Source organism: Trichosurus vulpecula, chromosome 6 (assembly GCF_011100635.1).
Source record: "Trichosurus vulpecula isolate mTriVul1 chromosome 6, mTriVul1.pri, whole genome shotgun sequence".
NCBI classification, from domain to species: domain Eukaryota; kingdom Metazoa; phylum Chordata; class Mammalia; order Diprotodontia; family Phalangeridae; genus Trichosurus; species Trichosurus vulpecula.
In genome coordinates, this window is record NC_050578.1 from 8347461 (window position 1) to 8363266 (window position 15806).

The 15806-nt window shown below is 41.0% G+C and overlaps 1 pseudogene; it reads left to right on the plus strand.

The window, feature by feature from the left end:
- Positions 1–12383, plus strand: part of LOC118853300 — a 70848-nt pseudogene extending 58465 nt beyond the window's left edge.
- Positions 12384–15806: the final 3423 nt, after the last annotated feature.

Genomic DNA, 15806 nt, shown 5'->3' on the forward strand with positions numbered 1-15806 from the left:
CCCAGTTAATTTCTGAGTGAGGCATAGCTGATGGACAAGTCACTTCCTTGCTTGTAGGATCTGGTGTCTTGACTGCTGGGTTGATTTACTGTTGCTCTGGGTCAAGCAGGTTGCTTTTTAGGACTGTTTCCTTACTGGACTTTCCTATTGCGGCTATTAGCTGTGGTTGCTGAGGGGACTTTCGATGGTTCTTTCAATCTTTAGAAGGTCACAAAGTTGTAATCTTGTCTAGTCCATCTATAGTATTCATTCACTTAAGATCAGGAAAGAACGAAAATGATAGAGAAAAATGATAGCCCTGAAGACCTCTTCTCTGATTGGTGAATTCCCACAAATTTCATGGTTACTTGACTTCTGGCTGCACTCTTGCCTCTCTGGACTTTTCCAGCTCCTCCATAGCATCCTTGACCCTGGTTCAGGTATCCTCCCTCCCGATAAACCTCCACTTCCCAGCTCCTATTTATGTGTTGTCTTCTCCCATTAGAATGTGAACTTGAGATCAGGTTCTATCTCTTTATCTTTTTGGCTTATATTTATATTCTCAGTGCTTGGCACATAGTAAGTGCTTAATAAATGCTCTATGCATCCATCTATCTCTCTATATCTATCTGAGACAGAAGAAAGAGAGGAAGCTCTCCAGATAGGGAGCTCTATTTTGTTACTGTCACTTCTCCCTTCCCTTGAGTCTTATAGCATTTCTTACCTCGCTTGACACCAGCGAAGAGAAATGGAGTTCATCTGTTTGAGACTTCTGTATGCACATTCAGTTATGGTTCAGCAGCCAATTAAAAGGCTGCTCACTACCAAACAGGAAGCTAACAGAAATAGAGAATGCCTATATATGCTCTGAATTGGGAGGAAGTGACCCCTTTATTATATACTTCTGGAAGTAACACACCAAGCCTCCACATGAATGGGCAGCAGGCAGATATTATACATTCTTTAAGGATGAGGCCCTCATTGTCTAGTTACCTCATTACAAAAACAAACATTTATATTTTCCATCAGTGAATTTTATGCCTTCCTCGGAGCTCCCAAATACCATGTTGCAGGCAATTGGAGTCTAAAGTGGTATTCGTTCACCTTCATTATATTTTGTTGGCATACTGGCAGTTATAACATCCTTTCTTGATGATGACTTATTTATGCACATGAGATAAGTCTCATAGGCAAAGGCAATTTACATTATTAAAGAGTTAATTTTACTAGTGAAAGTTGAATGTGCATTTTAGTGGGATAAGTTTGACTATACCATGTTAAGTGAATCATCTATGAAAGATTTATGGAATAACACAGATGTAAAGCCTATAGAATAAGAAGGTACAGGAAGGAAAAAATAAATGTTTAATAGTAATAATAATAATAGTTAACATATAGTGCTTACTATGTGCCAATAACTGTGTTAAGTACATTACAATAATTATCTTATTTGATTCTTGCAAAAATTCTGGGAGGCAGTACTATTATCCCCATTTTTTTACAGTTGATTAAACTAAGGTTCAGTGACTTGCCCAGGGTCACACAGCTACTAAGTATCTGAGGCCATTTTTGAGCTCTAGTGTTCCTCACTCCATGCCCAGTGCTCTGTGTACTGATCTACCTAGCTGCCAGGCATAGTGACATTATAGAATTTTGATCTACATATACTACACTGTTGAACGAAATCATGATTTTATTTGTTTGTGTCTTTGATAAGGCAAATAGTTTTTAGTTACCATAAGAAATATAGAAGAATAAATATTTCCATTTTAGGGATGGAGACTGAACCTGTGATTAAATAGAATAGGAAACTCTAAGTTTGCAGATTGGTACTTTCTCTAAAACTTAGGGTACTGAGAAGTTAACTGACTTCTCTAGGGTAACACAGCCAGTATATGCCTCTGTCAGGTCCAGAGACAGAACTTGAACCCAGGGCTTTCTGTATACTTCTGTTTTACAGGAGACATATTCTGGTAGAGAGGAAAGAACACTTGAATGGGAATCAAAAGAAACTTGGTACAAGTCTGGAATCATTCACTTACTGGTCATGTCACTTTGGGTAAATCTTTTGGTATCTCAGTTACCTCATATGTAAGTGGAGATAATAACACTTAATTCACGAGGTTGTAGATGACCTCCGATGTCTCTCTGAGTTCTATATCTATAATAGGATATTATATCTGACTGGACAGTCTCCGTGTTTCTTTACCTTCAAACATACATCAAAGTTTCTGTCTAGAATTCTCTTCTTTATAAAAACCATGTGTAGAGTGTTGAGAAAATGCATCTCTCTTCTTTGCAGAAGGAGAGACAATGGGTGTGAAACAATATATGTATAATTAGATTTGGTTGATAAGATGGTTAATTTTTTCTGAACTTTTTGAACTTCTCCCTTTCTCAATCATTTTTATTCTTTGTTACAAGGAATGACTCTGAGGAAGAATGAGAAGAGATGAATTAGGAAGTGCAGGTATTACAAATCAATGAAATATATACATATTTAAAGTACAGGGAAAAAAAACCTCTGCCTTTGGAGATCTTCCATGAACTCTTCTGGAAATACAGTGACAACCTCTTTGATCTCATTCTTTCTATCCCTCCTATTTGATGACATTCCAGCCACTTTTTAAAACGTGTGTTGCAACACACTGACATGTTTGGATTCATTTCTTTGTTACTGGACAATTATATATTTAGTATATAATGTGATGGGTTTTTCTCTTTCAGTCTTGCTAGTTGGGATTCTCAAGACTCAGTTATAATATTCTTACTCTCCTTACTTCAGTATTTCAGAACTATGATTTCATTAGGATGAACACTCCCTCCCTGAGGCGGTTCATGACTCCTTCCACAATTCTCTGTAGACAGTTTCGTGAATTGCTGTGGCACGTGGTGCACGCGTACATACATGTGCGTGCGCATGTGGGCACGCACACACAGACACACACACAGACACACACACACAGACACACACACACAGACACACACACAAAACGTGGCCAAGCTAGTTACTGGGCAATAAAACTAATCTGCCTGCAGTATGTTGCTTGTACTTGAAACCTTTACAGATTGGTAGAATCTGCCTAAACTAGAGATTTCTACTCAGCTTCTCTTCTATCCAGGGCTTCTCAAACTTTTTCCACTCGCAACCCCTCCAGTGCTTCTTAAACTGTGTTTGAGAACCAGGATGAGAAATCAGAGGAGGTCTTTTGCAGAAGTCACTGGAAGTAGCTATAGTACTGGACTTAGACCTAGATTCAAATGCAACCCAAGATTCTTCCTATCTTTGTGACTCTAGGCAAGTCACTTATACTTTTTGTGCCTCAGTTTCCTCATCTGTAAAATAGAAAGGTTGGATTGGATAGATTCTTTCAGCTTTAAATCCGTGATCCCACGATTTTACTAGCTACATGTAAAATACATCAGGGAGGTCCTCTAACTGCTCTGCTCCCATAGCTGTAGGTATTATTATTACAGGGTTTGCTGAACATCCCATTTATGCAACTATTCCAGGAATTTATCCTCATTTTAAACATAGCTACTAGGCTTTTTTGAAAGGTAAGGTTTATATTTCCTCCATTTGCTGGTGCAGGACAAAAAAGCAAGTCACTATCAGCAAAACGGATTTAAAAAAGAAAATTGTAGTGCTTAGGAAAGCTACTCTTAGTGATCTAATTCCAAGGGATAGGCACTGTCTTGTTCTGCATGCCTCTTTCAGGATTATTGTAACCAAAGGGTAGTTCCCTTTGTGAGTCAGTGGCATGGAACTAATGGAATGCAAGAAGGCCCACTTGTGAGCCCTGAAGGTAAAGGGAACTTTCAAGACAGATTGATAAACAGACACTAAGTTTTAATTTTTCATATTCAAATATTAAATGATTCCCCAAATTAGTGTAATACCATAATGATTTGTCAGATATTTGTGATCCTGGGCAAGTTGTATAACCTTTCTTTAAAATGTGGGGTGCTCTAAAGCTATGATCCTACCATTTCCCTCTCAGATTTTCATGTGATAAACTGTGTTGTCTGGGTCCCAAATTAAATTTGAATTCCAAATGAGACTTAATAAACAAAACTCTAAAAAATAAGACACAACATCTCAAATTACCATTGAGAAATTCTGGAGGGTTTGCTTTCTTTTCCTTACCTCAAAAGACCTATTGATCACTTTTCCTTTCCATGGTGATAATTTTCTCTTTTTTCCATTGTCATTCTGTCTCCAGTGTTAGTGTGATCTTCAGGCACTGTGTAATTTCTCAGCTATGAATACATTATCTCTGCTGGATCTATTTTCCAGGCCAGTGGTTTTTCCAATGAGATATTTCACATTGTCTTCCACTTTTTCATTCCTTTGGTTCTGTTTTATAATATCTTGATTTCTCATCAAGTCACTAGCTTCCACTTGCTCCAATCTCATTTTTAAGGTAGTATTTTCTTCAGTGGTCTTTTGGACTTCCTTTTCCATTTGGTTAATTCTGCCTTTCAAGACATTCTTCTTCTCATTGGCTTTTTGGAGCTCCTTTGCCATTTGAGTTAGTCTATTTTTTAAGGTGTTGTTTTCTTCAGTATATTTTTCAGTATTTTTTTGGGTCTCCTTTAGCAAGTCATTGACTTGTTTTTCATGGTTTTCTCGCATCCTTCTCATTTCTCTTCCCAATTTTTCCTCTACTTCTCTAACTTGCTTTTCCAAATCCTTTTTGAGCTCTTCCATGGCCTGAGACTAGTTCATGTTTTTCTTGGAGGCTTTTGTTATAGGCTCTTTGACTTTGTTGACTTCTTCTGGCTGTATCTTTTGGTCTTCTTTGTCACCAAAGAAAGATTTCAAAGTCTGAGACTGAATCTGGGTGCGTTTTCGCTGCCTGGCCATATTCCCAGCCAACTAACTTGACCCTTGAGTTTTTCAGTGGGGTATGACTGCTTGTAGAGTTAAGAGTTCTATGTTCCAAGCTTTGGGGGGATGCGCCAGCTCTGCCACACCAGCACTACTCCTTCCCCAAGAACCCCCAGCCCGGACTGGACTTAGACCTTCAGCAGGCTCTTCACTTCTGCTCTGATCTGCCACTTAATTCCTCCCACCAGGTGGGCCTGGGGCGGGAAGCAACTGCAGCTGTAGTTCTGTAGCTGCCACACCTCTGCTGCCCCGGGGGGGGGGGGGGGTGGCTGAACTGCGAACTCTATCCCCCTGTCCGCAGCAGCTTTTCCCACTAACCTTCTCTGTTGTCTTTGGTGTTTGTGTGTTGAGAAGTCTGGTAACTGCTGCAGCTCACTGATTCAGGGCGCTAGGGCCCTCTCCGCCAGGCTCCTGGTCTGGTTGGTCTGCACCACCCATGCTGGGCTCTGCTCCGCTCCCAGCTCCGTGCGCGAAAGACCTCACCCAGAGACCATCCAGGCTGTCCTGGGCTGGAGCCCTGCTTCTCTCTGCTATTTTGTGGGTTCTGCAGTTGTAGAATTGGTTCAGAGCCATTTTTATAGGTTTTTGGAGGGACTTGGAGGTGAGCTCATGCTAGTTCCTGCTTTCCAGCCACTATCTTGCAATTCCAAAGTTCTTAAGACAGACCTTGAAAATGTCCTTGCATTGCTTCTTCTGAGTGCTTGCCCTTTGTGAGTTCTCCATAAAATAGTCTTTTAGGCAAGTATACATTTGGTATTTAAACAATGTGGCCAGCCTATTGTAGTTGTGCTCTCTACAGTTGAGTTTGAAGGCTTGACAATTTAGTTCTAGAAAGGACCTTGGTACCTGGTATCTTATCCTGCTAGGTGATCTTCAGAATCTTCCTAAGACAATTCAAATGGAAGTGATTTAATTTCCTGGCATGGTGCTGGCATAGTGTCCAGGTTTCACAGGCATACAACAATAAAGTCAGCACAAAGGCTCCTTAGACCTTCAGTTTAGTTGTCACCCTAATACCTCTTCTCTCCCACACTTTCCTTCAGAGCCTAGGTCTGGCAATGCATGTATCAACCTCATTTTCAATGTGTACATCTCTAGAAAGTATCCTGCTAAGGTAGGCAAACATCCACAAATTTCAAAACTTCTCATTTGCTGTAACCAACTGTTCCATGTATGAGCAGTGTGGTGCTGGCTGTGGCTTCTTGGTGTTAACTGTTAGGCCAAAATTAGTACAAGCAGCAGAGAAACGATACATACTTTGTTACATCTCAGTTTCAGAGGCTGCATTCAGTGCACAATCATCTGCAAATAAAAAAATCATGTGCCAACACACCCTCTACTTTCATCTTAGCTTGTAGCCTTTTGTAATATCAATTAAGTTGGGACTTTCTTACTGTTTTAAAATGATTAAGTGTCTTTGACTGTCTTACTCGGTGCTAAGCCCCAGACCCAAACCCCTATCTGTTGGGTGCTAAGTCAATGTGGGTGTAAAGCCCTCAGGGTCCTAGGGGGAGGTGCTAACTCTGGAGCCAATAGTAAGAGCTTAAGTTTTGGTCACTCAGATGATGTTTGATGACTGCTAAAGAGTGCACAAAAAGGGAAGAGAGAGCTGTTTGCTTAGGGTTCTCACTCCTGATGGCATGCTGATGTGGACACTCCGGGAAGCTGTAGTTAACAGCCCTCCAGCTTGTAACCCGGATGTTCGGACTTTGTTCAACTCTGGTAACTATGTATTGTGATTTGAATCAGACAAGGCCTGTCTGTTGATCTTCGTAATTTGTTTGTATTTACTCTGAAGTTCAGGGTGCTGGCTTTTCCGCCTGAACTAAGTGAATGATATTTGTATGCTGGATTAAAGTAAGATTGTTAACCCCTTAACATTGCTTTCCTTAGTAAAGCAGATCAAAAGAACTTGGGCTTGCAGCGTTCTGTGAGCTGGTTGTTGTTGGTTTTACACCCCCACAGCAGCTGCTAGCCGGATTGTCGAAACACCTTTCCAAGTTGAATTTACCATCAGTGTGGCAGCTGACCTTGATGTTGTACTTGTCTTCACTGAAGGCGTTTGACAACACGGTCGAAAATATCATGCTAAATAGCAGGGGCACAAGCACACAGCCTTGTTTCACTCTATTGGTGACTGAAGAAGCATGAGACCATTGTCCGTTATGCAGAATCTGGACAAGCATGCCATTATGAAATTGAAGTACAATACTGAACTTTTCTGGGCAACCAAATTTTGACATAATTTTCCATAAGCCCTCATGACTGACTACATCAAAAGTCTTGGTCAGCTCTACAAACATTGTGTACAGACCTCTGTTCTGCTCTTGGCATTTCTCCTGAATTTCTCTTGGCATATCAACAGTTCCTCAGTCCTTTCTGAAACCACACTGGCTCTAAGGCAGATGACAATCTCCCAGGTGAAGGATCAGCCTTAAGGAGGACTCTGGCAAGAATCTTGCCAGCAGTGACAAAGAGAGAGTCCCCTCCCCTCCCCCTTTTCCCCCACTCCCTCCGTGACTGTCACAGCACAATTGATTTCCTTTACATTTATAGAGATGGACAATGGAGGTGTCCTTGAACTTCTGGGGGATAACCTCCTCTTGCCATATAACCCACAAAATTTCAGTCACCTTGTATGAGCAATGGACACCTCCCTCTACACACACACACCTTGTAAATCTCAGCTGGCATAGAATCAACACCAGGTGCTTTGCCACCCAAAAAGAGCTTAAGGGCATTCATAAACTCAGTTGGAACTTCAGCTAGGGAGGGGATTGACTTTAACCTGAGGCAAACGGTTGGAACATAGGTACTAATGATGGTGGCATGGCATCTTCCTGAAAGTGGCAATTGGTTTGTCATAAGTCTGTCATTCACTCCTTTTGGTAGGCATGCAAGCTTGTTGAATAGATTAGTTTTGACTGCAAAATCTATACCACCTCCATGGTATTCTGTTTCACAGCAGCCACTCCAGAAAAAAATGTGTAGTGAGATGGCCTTCACTTGACAGCCTTGTTTCACTTAGGACTACTACTTAGAGGTGGTACCAGCTGAGTTCTCTTGCAACAAGAGCTATTTATTTTTTAGGTCTACTGGATTTTGTGTTGTCTATAACAGTGTGCATATTCCATGTACTGATAGTGAATGGAATCATCTCTGCAGAAGTTTTTGTACATTTTTTGTGTTTTGAACACAGGGTGGGACCCTGCCATGGTGATCAGGCTGGGGTTGGGTAAGCAGACAATTTTTAGGGCACTTTTTCTAGCACCTTCTTCACACCAGAAGGTGAGCAGTGTTATCCTTAAAAGGCTGCTCAGATACCCAGGAGGCTGCCAAATTCCACTGCTGCTTCCAGTGATAAAATGACCCTATGGCCTGGGTTGCTTATGTGCAGGGTCATGACTATAGCTCTCAGTGTATCTGCTCTTGTTGCTTTATCACTTTCCTCTTGTCATAGGACTTTGAGAAAGGTAAAAATGGTAAACTTGTGTAAACTGGATTTAAGTGAGGCAGAATTCCATGTAATGAAACTCACTGTCTCTTCCAGAGTCATTACAGTCCAGTGGCTGCTGATGGCTTGAGATGCAGTGGATGACCTTGGCATCTTTGATATCTAACCAAGCTCTAAGCACTCCACAGCACCTGTTTTAGCTGCCTTCATGGCTATTGGAAAAAATTGTTCTCATCCACCTATTCCACCAAGGAAGTCTCCATATGCTTGGGGCAGGCACCTCCCTAACTCACTGATGGATTTGAGACCCCTCAATCAACTTGTTTAGCCTGTCTGCCAAAACTGTTTACCTGAGTGTGGCTGCTGTGGATGCTACAGCTTCTTGGAGTTGGTGGATCAAGTGGACACCAAAGGTAGAAAGCAGCCTTGAAAAGGGCTCAGCACTCCTCACACCAGAGGCACTTGTCTGTCCTGAACACACCCTATATCCCAGATATACAATACATAGTAGCAAATGACCATAGTAATTAGTGTTTGATAAACTTGAAGTTCCGAGCTTTTGGGGGCAAATACTCACTATCTGACAAAAATTGCTGGAGCAACTGGAAAGCAGTGTGGCAGAAACTAGGCATAGACCAACACCTTACACTGTGTACCAAGAGAAGGTCGAAATGGATATGTGATTTAGACATAAAGGGTGATATCGTAAGCAAATTGGGGGAGCATGGAAAATTTTACCTGTCAGATACATGGATAAGACAAGAGTTTATGACTAAATAAGAAATAGAGGGTCATAAATGAAGTGGATAATTTGGATTATATGAAATTAAAAAGGTTTTGTACAAACAAAATTAATGCATCAAAATTTTGTAGGAAAGGAAGAAATTGGGAAAGAATTTTTATGGTAAGTTTCTCTGATAAAGACCTCATTTCTCAAATATATAGAGAACTGAGTCAAATTTATGAAAATAAAAGCCATTCGCCAACTGATAACTGGTCAAAGGATATGAATAGGCAGGTTTCAGAAGAAGAAATCAAAGCTATCTATAGTCTTATGAAAATGCTCTAAATAATTATTGATCTCTTCTCCAGATCAGTTGTTTTTCTTATGAGATGTTTCACATTCTCTTCTATTTTTTCATTCTTTATATTTCGTTTTATTATTTTTTGGTCTCTTATAACTTTGATGGCTTCCTCTTGTCCAATTCTGATTTCCAAGGAGTTGTTTTCTTCCCTAAGATTCTGGATCTCCTTTTCTAATTGGTTGTCTTTCTTTTCACAATCTTGTTTTTCTTGGATTGTTCTTTTCTTTCTTTCTTTCTTTTAGTTTTTCCTCAGTTTCTCTCATTCGATTTTTCAAGTATTTTTAAAGTTCTTCTATGAATTCTTTTTGGGCAGCTGACCATTTGACGTTACTCTTTGTGCTTTAGCATCCTCTGAAGACGAATCCCAGTCTTCTCTATTCCCATAGTAACTCTCTACAATTGGGTTCTTTCTCCTTTGCCTGTGCATTTTTAAAATTTGTAGTAGCTCAGCTTTTGTAATCACCTCTAGTCCTGGGGTATGGGGGATAGTGTCTCTTCAGTTCTCTCTTCTTGCCTGGAACCAAAACTGAGACCTCTAGCCCGCAGCTAGTGGTCCCTGCCTCTGCACTCACCAATTATGCGCTGGTTTTCTTGCTCCCCTCTCCCCACCACATTTCCACGGCGCAACTGGGTCTGGTGTTCTTTGTCAGCAGAGGTCCCCTCAGTCTTCCCTGCCTCAGGTGCCCAAATCCCCTCACCATCCCAGGGTTTTTGTTCCTGTGGGCTGAGGCAGCTTCCCAACACAGCTAACCCCAGGGCTTGGGGCTTGTTGTTTAAACTTTCCCTAGCCTGGAGGCATTTACTCTTCACAGGCACCAAACCCCTCCCGGGATTTTTCTTCAGATGTCCAATTGTCCCAGAAGGACCACTGTTTTGCCCCTACTCTTATTTATTTTTACTGCTTTTTCTTTGCCCAGAGATGCTATCTCCTTTCTTTTATGGGGGAAAATCTTGAGACCTTAAAATTTTCTGACCTACTTCGCCATCTTCCCAGAATCCTGTTCCCCATTTGGGGTCTTTTTTTGGCAAAAATACTGGAGTTGTTTGCCATTTCCTTCTCCAGCTCATTTTACAGCTAAGAAAACAGGGGCCAATAGGGTTAATGACCAGGAAGATGAATCTTCCAGACTTCAGGCCCAGCACTGCACCACCTAGCTGCCAATTTATATAGTAACAATATTTTAAAGAAAAACAACTTTGCAACACTTAAGAGCTCTGATAGACTGGCATTGCAGGAGGCTAATAATGAAGGACGCTACCAACCTCCTGACAGAAAGATAAGAGACTCAAAGTACAGAAAGAGACACTAATTTTTAAACATGAAAGGAGTGGATTTTTTTTTTGCTTGACTATGTTTACTGCTTGGGGGTAGCTAGATGGTTCAATGGATAGAGTACTGGATCTGGAGTCAGGAAGACCCGAGTTCAAATATGGCCTCATGCACTTACTAGCTGTTTGACCCTGAGCAAGTCACTTAATTTCTGTTTACTTTAATCTACTAGAGAAGAAAATGGCAAACCACTCCAATATCTTTGCCAAGAAAACTCCATGAACAGTGTGGTCCATGGGGTCAAGAAGAGTCAAACATGACAGAATGGCTGAACAACAACAACAAATGTTTACTGCTGTTGCAACAATTCGACTAACAGCTGTTGTGGGGGTAAAAGACCAACACAAGCCCAACAACAAGAACGCTGCCAGCACAGGTTCTTTTGATCTGCTTTACTAAGGAAAGTAATATTAAGGGGTTAACGATCTTACTTTAATCCAACATATACATATAAACTAACTTAGTTCAGGAGGGAAAGCCAGCAGCCTGAACTTCAGAGCAAATACAAACAAATTACAAGCATACACAATATAAACAGACCAAATCACAATTCATAGTCACCAAAAAACCATCAACATCTGGATCAACAAGCCAGGAGGCTCTTAGAGCAGCTGCCCAGGGTCCTAAGCCCAGATTCCTCCAGTAGTGAGAGCCTCAAGCAAATAGCTCTGTTCTCTCTTTTCATACGGTCTTCAGACTTCATCAAATGTCATCTGAGTGACCAGAACTTAGGCACCTATTATTGGCTCTGGTCTTAGCAACTCCCCTCAGGGCCCTGGGGGCTTCACGCCCACATTGGCTTAGTACCTAGTAGTTAGGGGTTTGGGCCTGGGGCTTTGCACCTAGTAAGGCTCAATAAAAGACACTTAGTCAATTTAGCATTCTAAAACATTAAAAAAGTCCCAACTTAATGAATATTACAACTGCTTACAAGAGTTTTCTTTTTCTTTTTCTTTTTTTTTCAATGGAGGTGATATCTTAGCAAGATGGAGAGCTAGTTAGAGTGTTACCAAGAAAAAACAAATAAAGAAATTCATTGAAGTATATTTAAAAATGTACAGAAGGAAGTTAAGGAGGAGAGCTTTGAAAGTAACATTACATTTTTCATATACTTTGAAAAAATCAGGATGTATATAATAGATTCATGGTTTCACATATAATCCCCTTCTCTCTTCTACTTTGCATATGAAAATGATCTTTTTCATTTTTAATATTTAAACATGGAATTTAAAAAATAAATTTAGAAAAGTCTATGATTCAAATAGTTTCCTTCAACTCTTTCATTGCATTGAACGGTGCCCAGGGCAACCATGTTTTCATTCTTTTACAGGCTGTACCTCTGACTCGTCTCCATATGGCTTTGTCTACCATACTCCTGCAACCAGGTGCCTTCATTTCCCCTTTCCACACACATACCCTTTTCAGCTTCTTTCTCCCATTAGAATATTAGCTCCTTGCTCTTTCTCTTTGGTGAGGTGGCCAAGTGGCGGGCACAGCATTGCAGAGATGCAGATCTTTGTGAAAACCCTGATGAGCAAGACCAAAACACTTGAGGTCGAACCCAGTGATACTATCAAGAATGTTCCAAAACTTCAGGAAGATGAGGGTCTCCAGGAGGAGGAACTGGTCAGTCAAATGCTGTAAAGAGGCTAAAAAGGATGAGGATTGAGAAAATGCCATCATATTTCTATCATACTTAGCAATTAAGAGTTCACTGCTAACCTTGTTGATCACAGTTTCAACTAAATGGAAAAGTTCAAAGGGCATAAATGGAAGGGTTGGGCTTGACAAGACATGGCACCATCTGTCTGTCAAGACTTGAATGATGGAGGAGAGAATGAGGGTGATGTCAATAGATTTTGAGGTGTGGGTAGAGAAGAGAAAGCTAAGAGTGGTTGGCCTCTATTTTTTCTGTAAAGTAAGAGAGAAGGTCTTCATTCTTGACTCTTCCTTCTCTTTCCCTTCCAAAATCCACTTGGATTTCCAAGTCTTGGATATTCTACTACTATAACATATTTCCCATTTAAATCCCTCTTTTCAACCTTGGGCTACCACCTTGATTCAGGTTCTCATCAACTCTTACCTGATTATTATAACAACCTTCTAACTGGATTTCTTGATATTTGTCTATTCCATACACCCACACAGTTTTACCCATAAGCTATAACATTCTAACATAAAAACTGTGCTGATGATGAAGATAAAGAATGGTCTTTAAGACATTCTTTGAATACATTTAGCTGTAAATACAATAGCACAGTTCTTCCCACCAGGGTATATTTAGTACTACATGGTAAGAATGATGACAAATGCAGCTGCAGTGACCAATTTGGAGAAACTCTATTGCTTGAATGGAATAGCAAATTAGCTCCTAGGGAAAGCAATTTCCCAAATATAGTTCTTCAGAAAAACATTTTTTAATTGATTGAATTTCTGGCCCTCTATAGAGGCCACACTATATGTGCTCTATTCCTCAACTCCTTCTGTGACAAAACATCTCCCTTTCTTAACTGTGACCCCAAAGGGCAGTAAAAGTTGTGAAGTCATTCTTCCTCCCAAATTCTTTAAGGTAACTAGTCTCACTGAAGTTCCCCTATATTCACTTTTTCTTGACTTAACAAATCATGGTCCTCTGTATACTCAGGGAAAGTCTTCCAGTGAGTGAGCATGGGGCCAGTAAGCGCAACAGGGAGAACCCTGGTGAAACACAAGGCTCTATGGTCCTTTCCCATTCTTCTTCTTGCTGTGTGCATTTTTTGCAAATTGGCAACAACTGCACTCAGGCACTGTCAACAGACAGCATAGCCCCACAGAAAACTATAAAAGGATACAGTGAGTCTGTCTCTGATGATTTAAAATGGCCTGTCTTCCCTGTACTTGTACATGTACCAGAGTTTGAAAACAGGAAACAGCAAGAAGTAAATTGTGAATGGATCATGCAGTTCTATGTTCCTCCAAGCTCCCGGAGGACTTTCCTTGTGCACTGTGTAAGAAAACTATTGCTAAAATCACAAAACAGTGAGTATAGGGGATCTTGAGGTGAGTCGCAACCTTGGAAAATTTTGAAGGAGAATTCCAAGAGACCATCCTTTATTGAGGTCAAGAGGAGAATCCTTCTTTCTGTCCTTCCTTCCCTGTCCCTCTCCTTTTTAATTTCTCTTTTTTTCTCTACATTGTCACTTTTCTCTTTCTCTCTCTCCCTATTGCCTCTCTCTCCTCTCTTTCCCCCTCCTGCCTCTCTTTTTTTTCTCTTTTCTATTCACTTCTCTCTCTCCTCTCCCTTCTACTCTGTCTCTCCCTCTTCTTCCTTTACTCTCTATCTTTTCCTCCCCTTTTCTCTTTTCTTTCTCCTTTCTCTTTCCCTGTTTCTTCTTTTTTCTTTCTTTGTTATCTTCAAATGTGCTTGCTCTCCTTTTCCCCTTTTATCTCTCTTGTCTTTCTGTTTCCTTTCTCTTCATGGGCTGTGTCTTTTTTCTGTCATATCTTTTTTCTCTCTATTTCTCAGTTTTCTTTTCTAATACTAATAACTGATGATGGGTCCAAGGGACTAGGACACTACACCTTCTCAACTAAGAGAGCCCTTCTACGAACCTCAAATACAAAGTTATCAAGTTTAGTTCTTGGATAGCCTTGTCTCTAATGAGTGAGGTTAGGCTACTTCTTCCTCAATTTCTATGGCTTTTTATTGTTCATCCCTCATTTTCTAAGAGGACCAGTAACATCAAGGGGAGATGTCTTGAGTTGTGCATGAATTAGATTTGTGAGGCAGAATTGCACAAAGTTGTCAGCCTCACTCTCTCTTTCAGAGTCACTGAAGTCCAGTAGCAAGACAAAAGTCAAGATGACTGAAGATAGCCCCAGATTCGTTGGATGACCTAAGCCCTTTTGACATCCGACCAATCTCTAAGTGTTCCACAGTTCCTGTTTGGGCGGCCTTCATGGCCATTTGTTATGGCAATCAGACTTTCCCTATTCTTCCCTTTTGGGATGCTAAGACTATCAAGTCTCCCCTTTGTTTGAATAGGTGGGAAACCTTTTGCTGTCTTTGTTTTGGAGTATTTCTCAGTATTGAGGCAATCAGGAGTCATTGAATTTTATGTGATGTGGTACTGGTGGTTGGAGCTTTCCCACACTGATTTCTCATACTCTAAATGGAGAGTCTCAAGTGCTCCAGGGCCTTGAGACAGGTATATAAGATCCAAGGTTGGTGTTTGACTTTTGAGGGTACACTCACTGAAAGAGCGTGGGTGGTGAGACTCTGGGCAAGCTGTTGAACTTGCCCCCCACCCCCGGCTTTGTAACCCAGATAGATGTTGGTGTTTCTCTAGTAATTATGAATTGTGATTTGATCAGAGAATGTGGATGTTTGTAATTTCTGTTTGTATTTGCCTTGAAGTCCCCCAGAACTAAGTGAGTGATACATGTATGTTTGATTAAACTGAGATTGTTAGGTCCTTAAAGTTGCTTTCCTTAGAAAAGCAGATCAAAGAACCTGTGTTAGCAGCCTTGTGTGTGCTGGTTGTTGGTCTTACACAGCCACAGTGGCTGCTAGCCACATTGTTGCTACACCATTAGAACAAACTGTTGTTGTCTGCTCATTCCACTGGGGAAATCTTCACACACTTGGGATAGACATTTCCCTAAGTCACTGATGGGTTTGAGGTTCTGTTCAACCTGGTTTAGCCTGTCTGCCCAGACGGTTTTACCAGGGTGTGGCCACTCTGTGCATGCTGCAGCTTTTTGGAAACATAGTTGAGTTGGGTAGCAGGTTGACACTGAAGGTGAATGAGCAGCCCTGAAAAGGGCTCAGCATACCCTCACACCAGAGGTTTTGTACTCTCACACTGGTGCCCACTTCTGTCTGTCCCTTTTTCTATGTCTATCTCTGTCTCTGTTCATCTATCTCTCCCTCTCCCTCCCCTCCCTTTCTCTCTCCCTTTCCTTTTTCTTTCTTTTTTCTTTCTTTCTCTACTCTCTCTCTCGCTCCCTCTTTCCTTCCCTCCCCCTGTCTTCCACTCTGTCTCTGTTTCTCTTACTCCCTTCCTCTCTTCTCTCCTCTCTTTTCCT